This window comes from Tribolium castaneum, chromosome 1, assembly GCF_031307605.1.
Source record: "Tribolium castaneum strain GA2 chromosome 1, icTriCast1.1, whole genome shotgun sequence".
In the NCBI taxonomy this organism is placed as follows: domain Eukaryota; kingdom Metazoa; phylum Arthropoda; class Insecta; order Coleoptera; family Tenebrionidae; genus Tribolium; species Tribolium castaneum.
In genome coordinates, this window is record NC_087394.1 from 29,919,806 (window position 1) to 29,935,399 (window position 15,594).

The window sequence follows — 15,594 nt, forward strand, 5'->3', positions numbered from 1 at the left end:
AGATTAAATAAACTGAATCCTGATGACTAACTGATTTTCCATGTAGTGCATCAGGACGTAAAAATAGGCCACATTTGCCCACAAGCCAGGTTTTTATTTCTTAATAGAACGTCCATTATCTTCGCGACTTCAATAAAAATGTGTTACAATTACCGGTTGTATTATACGGCAGTTCGTATCATGAAATTTTACAATAATAGTTATTATTATATCCAATGGCCGGAGAAGAAGCGCTTTAGGGTCAACTTTATCAGTGGTGGTTATGGTGTATCAGAACTAGTAAATATAAAAATGTAATGTGTATTATATCGTATTACTTTCGATAAGAGTCAGCGAAATCTTTGTTTCGAACCAGTTTGGTTTGATCTTGCAGTAGTTTATTTCAGGAAATAACCTAGAACATATTCAGCTTATTTCGATGAGGAAATCATCTAAATAAATAAAAAAACAATTTGTTGGGCAAACAACGCTAGGAGAAGTGTAAAACAATAAACACAATTTTCAAATTTTAATTTCCCAAGTGTTTTAACCAAGTTATTTAAAACTTTTGTTCTTTGTTTCCTGCACGGTGTGCGTCTCATTGTCTAGAGAGTCGGTGGATTACGAAAACTGAACTGGGAATGTTTCTAAAAAGCAAATTTAGTTCGTTAAGATGAAGTTTCTTGAGAAAAGTAGACTTTGTTTCAGGTATTTGGAAAAAGAGAACACGGGTTTTAGCTTTGTGTTGCATTCCAGTTATCATAGACATTTGCATCTTAAAACCAAACGGATTAAAGGCGCAGTTCTTCGCAATTTGTCCCACATATTTCATTCATAACATTGACATAATATGGGCGTTTTATAACAATGATCAAAATTTCACGTATGGAATTTAACCAGGATCTAACAATTATTACTGAATGCATTCCAAAACGGATGCCTAGAGACTCAGTCCGACACAAATCCAAACAGCGCTGCATCGTTAATTGTTATTATTATTGGATGGATGTGGCCGAATGAATCAGTAGCTATCTGTAAGATCGAATGTACAGAAATTTCCAACTGAATTGTCCCGATGGTTCGATCGAACTGATTCATGGTAGCAAGTAGCGTTTGTGGTCAGTGTTAGAACCACTAATAATACATCTGAGTGAATCGGATAAGAGACATGAGGCTGCTGTTGCCAACTTCATTATTCCTGTTTAACCATGTAATGTAATGTAACTCTGTAGTCGCCATTTGTTATCTTCGATGGGCTGACATCATTGGATACTATCAATAAATTATCTTCAACACTCGATTGTAATTGAAATAACTGTATCAATTCCAGGCACTGCGCCAATAAATTCCCCCAGTCGGAATTATTATCCACTTGTGCTAGTTTTAATCCTCTAAACTTGGGACACCATGTATAAAGAATTTTGTAGATATTATCTTAAATGCTATAAGTGAAACTCTAATAAGTGAGTGATTGGGGAAGTAATTGTTGTAAGGTTATTATAATCATTATTATTATGACCGCACCTTGCAGGCATTAGTGGCGTTATTGATTTTATCAATTATATGTTATTTAAAAAAAGTTATAACCACTCGTCTTAATAATATGTATTTTAAAATGCCTTTGGTAAGATGCTAGATAAGGCATTTTCATCTGAAGAGATTCCGTAACTTTGTGAGGAAGTTATACGCGCTTTTTGTATTTTTCTATAAAATACATAGTTAAGTAATTTTTTACCTCTCCAATAACGCCATCAAAGAAAACGTGAATCTTTAAAGTTGAAAGCTGTTGAATTTCCATTAAAGGGCGATAATCTTATGCGCGTTAAATAACATTTCTCTCGTTTACTTGGGAACCCTTCTAATCTGGGTCCCTTTTAAGCCAGCGAGTTGGTCGCCAACGGCCAACCAACACCTTTCGTCCCTTTGGTCCATTAGCTATCCAGATTTTCAGTGACTTGTAAAGGGCTTTAATGTTGCAAACACTTCTTAGTTTTAGTGCATACTGTTGAACCTGACCAACAAAACAAACACATCCCCTCAAGTCCTGCATTTTGAGGCCATTTATGCTCGTGACGTGCAACAAAGTTGAATTTCAATCGAAAGTCAACAGTCACATAAAGACGATGTTATACACACGTTTAAATTTCAAGTACGAGGCTTATTAACTCTTCCAAACGTTAACTTCGACTACAAGCCACGTAATTTCCCTATCCCAGTAAATCTGTTTCATTTTCTGAAATGAAAAAGATTCATTTCAGGCGAAAGTATGTTGTCTTTGTAGATTAAAGAATTTGACTTGCTGCCAGAAGCAAATTTTAACTCAAATTATTCATATAAAGCAGCTTCACTTTGAATGCTTGCGCATTGTGTCTTGAAGTCAGTTAGGGTCGTTTTTTAATTGGCAATTGCCAGCAAACTGCTGAATAAAACCAGGCAAAGAGATTTGGTATTGACCCATTAGATGACAATAAACAATGCAACCCCAAATCTAATTTCAGCACCTGCATTGCAGGCAAATTAAGTCTAATAGAGCGTTCCTAATGGCTTGTAGACTTGGTTAGACACCGAGGGAAATTACATATAAAAGAAACTTTTCATTCAGGCGTGGTGATATACTGCGAAACAATCACTAAAGTTAGTTTAAAAGGGATTTTCGGACTATAAATGAAAATTTTAATATTAATGTTACGAAGAGTGACACACTTGAATTTGATCTACAGGAGCGAGGCCAAGGTTTCAAAAAGTGGTTGAAATTATTCATGATTGTCGTAATTTTACCAAATCGTAACTGTCTCACTCTCTGCAACAAAATATAATATTTTATGAAGCATACAAAATTCTGCCTTCAGAATTAGATTCCCCTTTTACTACTGTTGCATTTATTACTTTTTGCCATTATAGAGGAAATGCAAGAAAATTGTAAATGAGAAAATCATAAACTTTTATGAGTGTACTTTCAATTACTGCATAAATACGTTCCTCTTGAAGTAAAATGTGTCTACAAGCGCTATTTCTGCGTTTTGTTTCAAGATAAGAGTTGTGATGCAAAAACATAACGAGTTTCAATTTTAGATTTTGTTTCGATCACATTGTGATGTATTTTCTGCTTCGGTTAATAGTATTATTCCGTGTTGAGACTTTCGCCGAGCTTGGACGAATCCAAATCTGAACATTATAATATGTGATATGTAAATGTAGAAAGAGCAGGCATCGATCTGACCCAGTTTGTTTTAGCCAAACAAAACATGTCAAGTGTTCGTCTAAAGAGTGCAGGCATTTGCACGGTCTTTTCCCGAATAAATTCGCTGTATAAATTCCCTTTTATCTCAGCAACTAACCAATAAGTACTTGCTGTAAAAAGTTTAAAGCTAGTCACCGTGTGAGTTTCATCCTTTATCGATGCAAAAGCTCTTGAAGCTCTGACAAAAACAACATCTTCCCTAGAGAGCTGTCAGGAAGGCTTGAGAAAGGGCCATGGCTCGACCTCGAGGGCTTCCAAGTGCCACCCGGGGAGATTCGAAGCTTTTGGGAATGGAAGGACACCGAATACATATCTCTCCACCTAAAAAATGCAACGACTCATAATGGGGAAATATTTATTCGAATGTTGGTGCGCTCGTTATAGCGATGGAGTCCTCAAGGAGTTTGCCTCTGCCTTATACTTCAGACGAGGATTATGGCGGTGCTGCTGAGACAGTAGTATGACAGGAAAAGTGACGGGCACCGAAGCTGCTTTTTAAGTGTTAGTAGAATCCCATGTCTCGATCATGCAAGAGAAATGTCGCCTTCAGTCGTTAAGACACTGGGAAATGTCGAACTCGCTGTTTTGTAGGAACGGTGCGGGTTTGAGGACAGGCGGACTTCTCCAGCAACGTACTCGCACATATACATTTACTCCACGGATTCAGAAAATAGCGAACATTCAACGCTTGTAAAATTCTTTACATTTTCAATCCACCCTCATCATAAGTGCAGTCATAGCAACGACTGATTTATTGAAACAATAATAATTATTTTGTCAAATAATAAATAAATAAATTAAAGTCCGCAAAGTGTTGCTATTACGACTTTAAGTACTTGTCCTGTAAAATGACATTTTGCGGAGTTAAAGCAACTCCCAAAGTAACCATTTTAGAGAGCGTGTACCAAAAAAAATCTAAATTTCTATCTAAAAATAATATAAATTTTGTCTGCAGCTGTGAAAAAACGTCACTTTTTTTTTGCTTCATTTTGAGTCGTGAAATAGTATATTTGTTTAAAGTAAAATAAAGCTTTGACAACGTAAAAAAAGACTTTTTTACCAGCCGACAAAGACTTTTTTTACGGGTTATGATCTTGAATGAAATTAGCTTTTATTAAATAATTTGAATTATTTTATTTATTAATATGTGATTACAAATATTAGAGAATTTGCACACTTTCGGAATTGTTCCTAACTTTTTTCTCGCCACATCAGTCTTTGAACAGTCGATACGTAGCTTCGTAAATTTTTTTCGATTTATTTAAACGAAATTTTAATTTTGGTAATTTTTCCCAGTTACATACAAAATTTTGTATGCTACTTGGCCGTGACTATCTTTTTTATTCGAATGAATATTTGACTCGGCCGTGTAACATAAATAACTTTTGGCTGTTAGAAAAATTCATTTTAACTGTGAAGATTTTTGAGATTAGGCAGAGAGATAAACATGAATACTAAATATTATTTTGTTTTTTGAGTGTTTAAGGTTTTCCGGCATAGCGACATATTTTTTCGTTTACTAATTACTTTTAAAATATTAATTGCCCTATTTGCTTCATTTCGTTTGCTCCAAGTCACAATATTGTTATAATTATCACGTTCGTGACATTCTGTTGCCTACGGCAACATCTCAGTGCCGGAACACATTCGGATTCGGAATTAGTTTGAATCTGCAATTAGACATCCTGACCTAGATGGTCTTGATTCTCTTGTATTGCTTTATAGCTCTCTATCTGTCCCCTATCCTAAAAGAAATAGAAACAGTAAATTATTTAATCACAGTTATTGGGTTTTTGTATTAATTTAGTTTAGTGCTGTAATAAGTGAAAATTAAATATTTGGCTCTGTAAATTCTACCAGTAACTATTTATTAGCAATTTATTTAACAACTCAAACAACGCGTTTTGTTTTTCGCAAAAATGGAATCAATTGGGCGAAGTTCACCCATTTGCAGTATCTATTTTAAACTCATTGAATTTGTTTGTTGATTGGCGTTTTAATTTATCGATTCAACAACATAAATAAGTGAAACGACAGTATCGAATTTTCGCAATGATAAATGGCCTAATATGGCTATTAGTGTGTGTAGGTAATAAGAGTTTTTATTGGCAGAGTATAGAAGTTGAGTAAAATAATTCGTTTGCAGAAAGTCACTTCCGACCTTGGGTAATTTATCACTCCTGTGCTTATTAAAAGTCATAAATCTAGGGAGAAGTTTCACCGGTTCTAAAAATGTCTTTTAATCAATTGCATCGACAAAAGGCCCAAATTGGTTAATATCCTGCGAATAATCACAAGTCTAACTCTTACAAACTAGGGAAAAACGCAATCAACCCTTAAACTCGTACAATTATCGCAGTAATGAGCGGACGAAGTCGCCCTCTCTGCGCCAGCGCGACTTTTGCCGGGTTTCCCTGGATAAATCCAGCTCCAGTTTACCGTTGTCGAAGTAGCGAATCGGTGATTTTCACCAGTTTTTCCGGACGCACCACGAGTTTCCCGACCACATGATAACACAAAACTTGTGTCAAATCGCTGCTTGTTTGATTAACTTTGCCCCATCCAGGGCGCCACATAGACCCTTAAACTTTTCACCAAAGTGAAAAACACTAAAAACAATTTTGTCAATTTAAGCTGTCTGTGAAATAAACATATCGTTGTGCTAGGACTGTTTCAACGAATTATTTTGTCGTGTTTTCGGATTATTGCAAGGTAAATTTATGGCGTTACGTGCATGCAGCGGCTTATTTTCTCTCCTTTCTCCTCTTATTTTTCCGCATCGTGTCTCGAGCAAATCTTCTACTTTTTACGGCGTAATAAGCCAATGTATGATTTCGGGCTCATACGCACCCTCACCGGCTTTTTTTCGAATAGTAAAACGGATTCACCCGCCACTAAACGGCTAACCGATTTAGTGTCGGAAAATATAAATTTTTAAATACATGAGTCGATATTTCCATTCGGGGCATTGCGATTCCACAGCGAATTAAATGTAATTCTCCGCGTAAATTTAATCTGTTTCGTAACAGTGTTTCCGTGTTTTTCATATGGGGTGAACTCCGAAACTCTTCTGTTATATGAGGCAATTTTTGCGGGTCCGTAAAATATTCCAAATAATTCTTCATATAAAATATATTTTTATATTTCGGCCCACATGAAAAATAGCACTACAAAAGTGCCTCAGGACAATAAAAAAAACACAACATTTTTGATTAAGATGTAAATGCAATATCTCCACATTCAATAATTTATTGATCGATTGCATATGAATTTAATCAAATAACTAGCTCATAATTTGACTTATTAATTGTCTCGAATACACAATGCGAACCAAGTTTATAATTTACTTAAATTGATCATTAATCCCTTACTGAATTATTAAAATGCAATATTTTTGCACGTAGGAGGTCACACAAGTATCTACGTGATCTAATTGCTTTTGTGACAAGATTTAACCTTCCAATTCCCAAACCTATTTGGGATCATTTGTTTTATAAATAGGTTTACATTTTGCGCCCACGATCGTATGTAAATTTGTGTGGGCCATGCAGAGGTGTGTTTGTAGGTGGTCAATGGTTGGACTCCAATTAACAATATTTTTTTAAATATGTACAGAGTTTGCTTAATCAACATGTCTACGCCCTGTAATTTTGCCGAGTACGTTTCCTAATTTACTAAAACGTGGTGACAGAAATATAAATGAACTAGAGGATGACTATTTTTCGCGCTCGTACCCCTTGCGACTTAAATATAAGATCCGGAACGGTGGAAAAGCTTTTAGCGAGATTTATTGGTAAATCGAAATAATTTAACAGACGGCGGTTGGTTAAATAAAATTTCGCCTGATTCGAAGGCTACACAAGCGTTAATATTACGCGAGGCTTAACAGTGAATCTTGGGAAAAATAAAAATATTAACTTGAAATTTAACAGTTTCAACTAAAGTGGCTGTCAAACTACTTGTACGGCCGCACACAAACCTGTTTTATTTACTAAGGATTCACAATAGAAGCTGAAATAGCTCACGTGTCGTTGAAGACGACACGTCTAGAGCTCCCTAAGGTGTTCATATTGTGTTCTTTCTTGTATTTTTTAATTTAGTTAAATTGATCACTCCTTCATTTAATTACACAAAAAAATGTGAGACCGGAGCAAGTTGGCACAATTTTTGCTTTTTTCTTTCTTTAATCTCGTTAGATATATTAGTAATAAGTGGCTATTTGGAAGAGCAAATTTTTGATGTGATTTGTTCATGCCCATGAGAGAAAATAAAATCAGACAATAATTGTAGAAAAAGACAATTTATTACTAGAACTACCTCAATAAAGGAGTGGAGGCCCTTGTATACTAGCACCTAGTATAAACTTTTACATTATTACCTATGTTTACTTTTTCAACTTTGAAACGACAAACTTCTCTATTATTCTTGCCCGGCGCCTCCACCATATTGTCACGTACCTGCGATGTGATAGGGATTAAAACTACAGACAACAGCTGAAAAATTATTCTAGCGCATTAAAAATGAAAACTGTCTAAGATATTGTAGCAATAGAAGATTAACAAATATGCAGTTTGTTTGTCAAAATGCATTATTTAATAAATTCGAAAACGAAAGATTTAACAAAGTCAGTAACATAAACTGACATATTTTGGTTAGGTTTTTTTTTAGTAATTCAGAGTGAATAACTAACATGTCTGAAAGTCCTGTAAATACTCTGATAAGTGCCAGCGTTCAAAATATGTTTTTTTGTTTTGACTTGTTTGATTGGCAGTCAAATACTACAAAGTGAAAGTACGGTATTAAAAAAAAAAAAATAAAAAAAAATTACGTAAACGATTTAAGGGACGCCGAGATAAGTTAACACGTTTTTGAAAAATACAAAGAGGTTTTACATAAATGTCTAATTGCATAAATTTTTATAAAAGAAATCCTTTTTTAAATTTTTGTCTTAAACTTTGCGACAATAAATTATGTGGTGGTGACTTGGCTATTTTTCTCCAGTTCCGAAATAACATACCACTTTGGAAATGGATATTTTCTACTCTTCAATTGAACTAGTAAAATTTAGCAATAATCGATTTTATCTTTCTCTGACTGTTTGTGTTAAAATACTAAGTCTTGTTTCATTCCTGTTGCATTTTTTTTATTCTGACGTGGACTCTTGGCAATTGAACAATGTTGCGATCAGAATCCTGCAAATTAAAAGAACCTTGGAATCGATTCTGGGCCGCAATGGCCTTGTAAAGCAGTAATTGACTTCGTCTTACCCGCGTCGCTTTGGAATTACAACGTGGGAGTGAAAACGCAGCTATACTACGTGCGTTGTAATTTTCAAGAGGCAAGCCGCGGCAATTCCGGTGGTAATTTGTCGAGGTGTGCGAATAGGAACTTTGCTCGTAACATTCTGAGTTGTTCTAGATTATTTTGCATCGATCGGTAGGCTGGTAGGTACGGACCAAGTAACTTAGACACATTTTTTCATTTGGGGTGGAAATTACTTCCAATTCCGGGCTTGAAACAGGCGTAACTTTCTTGCAGAAATACGCGATTTCCACTACAGGAAACTCTTACGGAAAAGATTAATAAAAACTTTGCGCATTATTATTAACTTTGAATGAAGTGATTTTTCCTAAACCACCTACGGTGGATCGGATTGTGCCTTGTCCTAATTCCAAGTTTTCTTTCGCTTTTACACACTTTTTGTCCAGTATTAGATGTGTAATTGTAAATCAATTTCTTATTGTTTGAGCCGAAATTTAATTACAGAACTAAAGTAATTGCAACATTCATCCCTGTCGGACTCGTTCATTCCGAACTTCCCTTTCGTTAATTCTTTGCGAAGTATAAACCACCAAGTTTGTGTAAGTGGCTAGTACGATTTCCTGTGAAGTGGTTAAACATTCAATTACCCTTAAATTACATAAATTCGGGTCGTAAGTGTCGAAGCCCAGTTTACTTTATGTGAGTAGCGTGCGCAAACTTAGGCTTAACAAGCAAGTGGGCACTAGTTTCCTACCGTTACCTTATACCAATTGTGGTTCTTGCATGTGCGGTAAATATTTAGAAAAGTATTGACGCCAAACTTCAAAACGTAAAACCCGCACTTTTATTAGCGTTTTATTAGTGTTTTAGATCTTGTTTTTAATAGCTAGTTATGCTATTTATGTGGTGTCAGTTGTTCACATTTTTATGAAAATTTGCCGTGAGACAGTCATTTTGAAAGCGTACTCTCCCGAAACAGGTAATGATAACATCACCTCACCCTTGTGTTTACCATAATTGAATCGTAAACATGACGTACCAACTGAATCAATAATTCAAAAATTTCTAGGACATGCCAGCTGTAGTACACATGAAATTCATATTTTAAATTGATAATTCAGGCATGCATATCACACTATTGATTATGTTGAGCACAGTCTACGTGCTTTTGGGAATTGTTGCTTACCAAAAAATTGATTTTATATCATTCAAGTGCCCGTACAGATTGATTATTATTTCATCAAAGTCATTTGACAGTTATTGATGTATGGGTATATCATCTGTAATAACTTTTATTCAATCATTCAAAACGGATGGCGCGAGATGAATGGATTCAAGGAGCAGAATTTAATTTAAAAAATAACAATCACCGACTAATTTTTATAGGTGTTGTCCTATTTCTTCTCTAAGCTTTCGGAGATAAAGTAATCCGCGTTGCCTGGCTGCTGAGTATTGTGGTAAGGCGCCAACATTTCTTCATCTTCATTTGCGTTTAAATTGAAGAGCGGGATTTCCACAAAGCCATACGCATTGCGATCTGTTGACTGTTTCCCTATTTTATGAGGAAAATGGGTTTTTGGCGCCAGCTCACAAACCACTTACTTCAAAAAATCTGAATTTTCAATACATTCCTATCACTTGGCTAATTTTAATTAAATCACGACAGCTCTTTAGCGTCAATCTAATTAAGGACACACACACGCTATCCTCAATATCGTCCTCGGTCCTCACGCAACTTACGTGCCACTGCTATTCAAATTGACTCTATAAATAAAATATCCTTTTTGTTGTTTCGATTTGGTAAACCTAAGATTTGCTGTAGGTGCATTTTTGAAGAGATTGCCTTATACGTTAAAGACTACTTTCAACCTCTCTCTATTTTGATATTTCGCTGTCAGCACTGCAAAGTGTAATCCTGAAATTTATGAAATCTGCCGTGCAAAATGCAAATGCAGTGGAACAATTCATAATAAAACGGTGATATCCTCGATCGTATCCGTACAGCGTGGGTTGGCTCACAGATGTAGGTATTTTCCCGTTATCATCCGCATCAATGTATGCTTCAGCAGCACACGTCGCCCCATAAACTGATAACGTCTCAATATTACAGGTTGCCGCTGTCGTAATAGAAAATTGTTATTGGTAATGATAGTGAAACCGGAGAAAAATACTTAATATCTTGCATTAGAGCTACCGACTCAAATCTCTCAGACGGTAATCTCTGCATAAAAAAGCTTTGTTGAAATTACAAATATTAATTATTCGGCAATGTTCTTTTGCACTTTTATTGCTCCAAATTAAATTAATATTTACATGACTAGCAACGAACGAATAATTAAAGAGTATGACTCTGCAAATATTGTGGCAAGTAAATTGAGTTTTCGCAAGGTTTTTCATGTTTTATGTTATGTTTAATTAAAATTTATTTAATTTTTTTGAGAGGGGATTATCCATATGTCTACTGGGCTTGAAATATTCCACCTAAATTGCTGTAATTTCTTTGCTAGAGCAGGCAAATGTATTGATTTTTTCGTCAAGTGGAAAGCTTTATTTATATTTACTTACTTCTGGTAGTTACACAATCGGGCAAATATTTCCTTAAATCATTCTTTCTCCAAACAGCTGCCTCATTCCAAGGCTATCCTTATTTTCGTTTGATCAGTTTCGCAATTTATGTAAATATTTTTGCATAATTGTTAGTGATATTTATTTCAAGTTCATTTTCTGTTGCTTGTTTGTTATTTTTTATTCGGAAAAATGAGTGTCTGGGGCGAGGGATCGCAATATTAAATTAGATTTCTTCGCCGCAAATGTTTCGAAACGTTTTGAAGCTAATTCACCCCAATAACATAAACAAAATTTGAAAGTAATTAGAAGGGGGAGCAGTTGACGCACCCTACACGTCTGTTTGAATAACTGCACAATTCGCAATCGCATTTTCTTCTGGAATGACAATGTATAAATTCCGCAACGTTTTATTAAGGGCTTAAGTGAGTTTGGATGCAATTTATGTTTGCGATTGTGATGTGCAATAATTGTTTTAAATTGATGGAAGCGTTTCGTACCAAGCAATTTAAAAAGGACCTATTCAGCTAAGCCCTTTTATCTTCTAAAATATTATCCGTGTTCGGATCGACTGACTAAGTCGAACACGATCGAATTTAATATTAGATAGTATAAAATATATAGATTCATTTAAATTAGTTTTGCAGTTGCAGGTAATAAAAACTGATTTATGCCACGGCCACGTAGTAAAATGCGTTTGTGTGCAGTTATGAATTATTGTGATATTTTCAATGCAAATTGCAGAAAAGCGTTTTCGAACTCTTCGATCGTAAATTAAAAAACTGTGACGGGAAAACCCATGAAGAGATATTATTAGATAATTTCCAGCGATTCGACGGTAATTTTTCAGCTTTTAAAGTTTTAGTGGATAAACGAGAATGAGAAATAAATCCATTGCGAGAAAAGTTTTTCTCTTATTGCAATGCAGTCAGGAAGCAAGGGAGTTATTTACACATCACTGCTTGCTCGAATATACCTATATACAATAGAACAGCCAATTGCAATAACTGGCAAAACAAGAATTTGAATGTTGAACTTAAATGCCATTTAACTGGAAGGCTTGAGCAAGGATAGGTGAAACTATATTTCAGGTGGGTATAGATATTTAGACGGCATTAGAAGAGATTTTATTTATTATTCAATCGATTTGTTGCTTTGTCAAGAAACCATTTTAAATTTTAAATATTTTTACAAAATTTATCAAGAAAATGGATCTTAAAATCAACATTGTTAATTCGTAATAAGTGAAAAAACATAAAGCTTTTAAGCTTTCAGAAAGAAACAAATCGTGTAATATAGCCAATGTATGTATTAACTCTAATTGTTGTTTTTTGTATAAAATGTGTGGTCTTAAAACCATCAAGACTAACTAGACAGTCATAGACAAGAACGTAAACAATTCAGCGCACATGAATTATTTAGACTGCAGACTCGGAATTTTACATTATAAATGAAATTAATCAAGTTCAGCCGGTATTAAGGTGGAACGCTTTGCAGTGGACAGCCTTCAATTACTAATTAAAGCAAGCAATATTTCATCCGTGAAATAACCCCCAATGAGAAGAAAATACAATGCAATCGTTTAATTCCTCTTATTCCCCAACACGCAGACAATCAATACTCGGGAACAATGGTCTGGCAATTAATTCGTATTGTGCGAATTTTTTTATCCAGAAAGATGTTGGACATTAGAAGTTGACAGAATCGACGGAAGAACACCTAATTGGCCGGCTAATTGAGACTTCACGGCTTACTAAGTACTAAATTCATAGCCCCATTATTCGCGCCAAGTAAGTGTGTCCCTAATAAGTTCGTTCACGATGCGAATTCATGATTTCATTGTTGATGCAGAGTGCAGACATAATAAAAGGATCTATAATTAATTTAGCTCAGGTCTTTTTGGTTTAATTACTAGGAAAGTTTTGTGAATATTGTAATTTTTATATGGGAAAATGACTGAAAAGTTGGTTCTAGAAAGCGCTGTTTTGCAATTTGCTCTGCGGCTGGATGGCAAGCTTGCATCTGGGGAATTGAATAACAGTGACTAATGATTTTGTCATATAATTAATTAAGCAACTCAGAAAGTTTTATTAATTATATCCAACGTAAACAGCAACTGAATCAAAGGACTGAAAATAGATGTGTACACCAAAACATAAAATCTTATTTTGCTCATTTTAAATACGAAGTAAAAATAGTTCTTAAACTTCGTGGTTCGTATTATTATTGAAAAATATCAATTGAATAAAGTAGTTGATGAAATATGGAGATTATTATTTTTCCGACAAGAGTCTTATCTGCATTGTGAGATTAATTGGTTGTTTAGCTTATCGCCAACATCCTGAAAATAATTACGGCCATAATATTTGCATTAAGAATATTTCTCTAAGGTATGTAAAACGGAAATACCTTGGTAAACACCCTTTTTAACCTGTAATGGTTTAATTAAATATTACGCAGTATAGACACGAAGATGACCCTTGAGAATAATGGCACTAATAATAATAATGATGATGACCCGCATAGGTGAAGAACCAGTCGCGACTTCTGCATATTTAGCATGATCTCTAGCTCAGCTCTTAAGGTGTTATCACAGTAAAAATATTTTATTTTTGATGTGACACGTTTTGTTTGGATTTTTTTAAACTCGACTCGAGAACAGATGATACATTTTTCTTCATTATGTTTAGTATACTTGGCAAGTTTTTTGCATTTTTATCTTTTGCAGAGAAAATAAAAATCGTTGTCCTACTCAATTGTTTTCGTAAACATTGATAATACATGTGAAATTAGCCCAAACCTTTTTCTGTTTATAACTTGAAAACTGTTATGAATTACAAGGCCAATCGTTTAGATCGAGAAAGTATCTTTATTTTGAAAATATATTTTTTTGAATCATAGCCATTTTGTAGACTTTTTGGAAAGTACAATTGGAGAAAATAAAATTATTCTTGGTTCGTAAAGTAAAGAAAAATCTAATATTGTAAATAGTTAAGTCTTTTTTTAAAGACTTTTTTTTCTTTTTACAGTAGGTAGAAAATTCTGTAAAAGAAAATTTGAAAAGCTGCAGAATCCATTTTGCGTTAAGTCAATCAAATACGCCCGCTTTAAATCTCTAGTATATGGAAGAAACGTCTGTTTTAATAAAGATAAAATTCCATTAAAAAGCCATTTGATTAGAACCGACAGCGGTTAGATTTGGATAAAAGTCAGCGAAACCTAAAAGTTTTTCGTTTGCTCCATATTATATCCACATAATTCCCCCGGATAATATTTTAACGTGTCACGTTAAATTCTGAAAGTTCCACTATAAAAAATAATGTTTATGACACGAAAGACTCAGATTTCCGCAAGCAGCTCCGTCACGAAACACCGTGACAAAGATAATTAGAGTGGCGTAAGAGAGTGTGAAAGAAAATTGTACATCGTAGTAATTCGCAAGAACGACTACTCAAAACGGACCATTCGCATCTCGTTCATTTTCATTGATATTTCACGACCCATCACCTGAAAATCGAACAGTTTCGGCCATCATCGGCCGCCTGAAACACAGCCACGCTCCTGAAACGAAAGCTGTAGCTCCTGCCGAGCTCGCAACGGTACCGCATTGCGCCAGGAGCTTGCAAAGCTCTCTATATTTAACAGAAATAAGGTTTGAAATTGTATGCACTTTAAGTTGCTTCGCTGTTACGGTGAGAACACCGCTGGAACAACAGAAACAAAGGAATTTGGACCGTAAGAATGTGCGGCTAAGGTGACGCTTAAAGCGTTGACACATGCTGTAATGCGACCGCAGCGGTCGGGTTCAACTTCGCAGATATGTAAAGCTATGTTCGTTGCACTTTCGGGTAATGGATGATTGAACATGTAACCTCGCGTTCGTGTTGAACGAAAAATCACCGTGTAATGGCATTTTTCGAGGATAATTGCGTTTCTAGACGGCTTTTTGAGCTTTTACAGTAAGATAATGCCGCAGTTAGCAGGACCCTAAACAATTAGCTTAGTTAACTGCAAAATCCACATCCACCATTAGGAAAATTTGATGCGGATGTTTTCTACTCAAATGAAATCAGTATTACAAATGGAATGACCTGGAAAATGTCAAGTTCGTAAAACGTCATGGCAATCACATTCGACGAAATTACCAGAAATGTAATTACTGGACTTTATTAAAGTGATATGCAAAGCAAAACGAACAAAACGGTACCTACAAAGTCGCCTATATTCTACTAAAGTTCAGTCACAAACATATAGAAAGGGTCACCAAGAAGTATGGATACACCTAAAATTCCTACTTTTTTGTAGATACCTTTAATTAACAAAAACGTTTTATCTTGTAAAAGTTATTTAATAAACTCTAGATGTTATGAATTAGATATTATTCTTCGTAAAAAAGCAACGAGTGTAAAAATGCATCTAATGAATTTTAAAAAGTAATAAAATAGATTTTCAAATAGTGAATCACAGTTACCCATGTCATAGCAAGTGTACAACAACAACATCAAAGGTTAATAATTAAATCATAATCACAATAGAAGTTTTTTATG

General features: G+C 34.8%; 1 protein-coding gene across 4 annotated transcripts in view; it reads left to right on the plus strand.

Moving 5' to 3' along the window:
- The window catches only part of LOC664188 (irregular chiasm C-roughest protein), a 268,755-nt gene that overhangs the window by 39,228 nt on the left and 213,933 nt on the right, over positions 1-15,594 (plus strand). For 3 of the 4 annotated variants that reach the window (XM_008192781.3, XM_008192779.3, XM_064359345.1), the window contains exon 1: positions 5,665-5,932. The exons of the other annotated variant lie outside the window; for it this stretch is intronic. The gene's annotated coding sequence lies outside the window, so the exon portion shown is untranslated. Of the gene's footprint in view, positions 1-5,664; positions 5,933-15,594 lie in introns of those variants that run through there. 4 annotated transcript variants of the gene reach the window in all.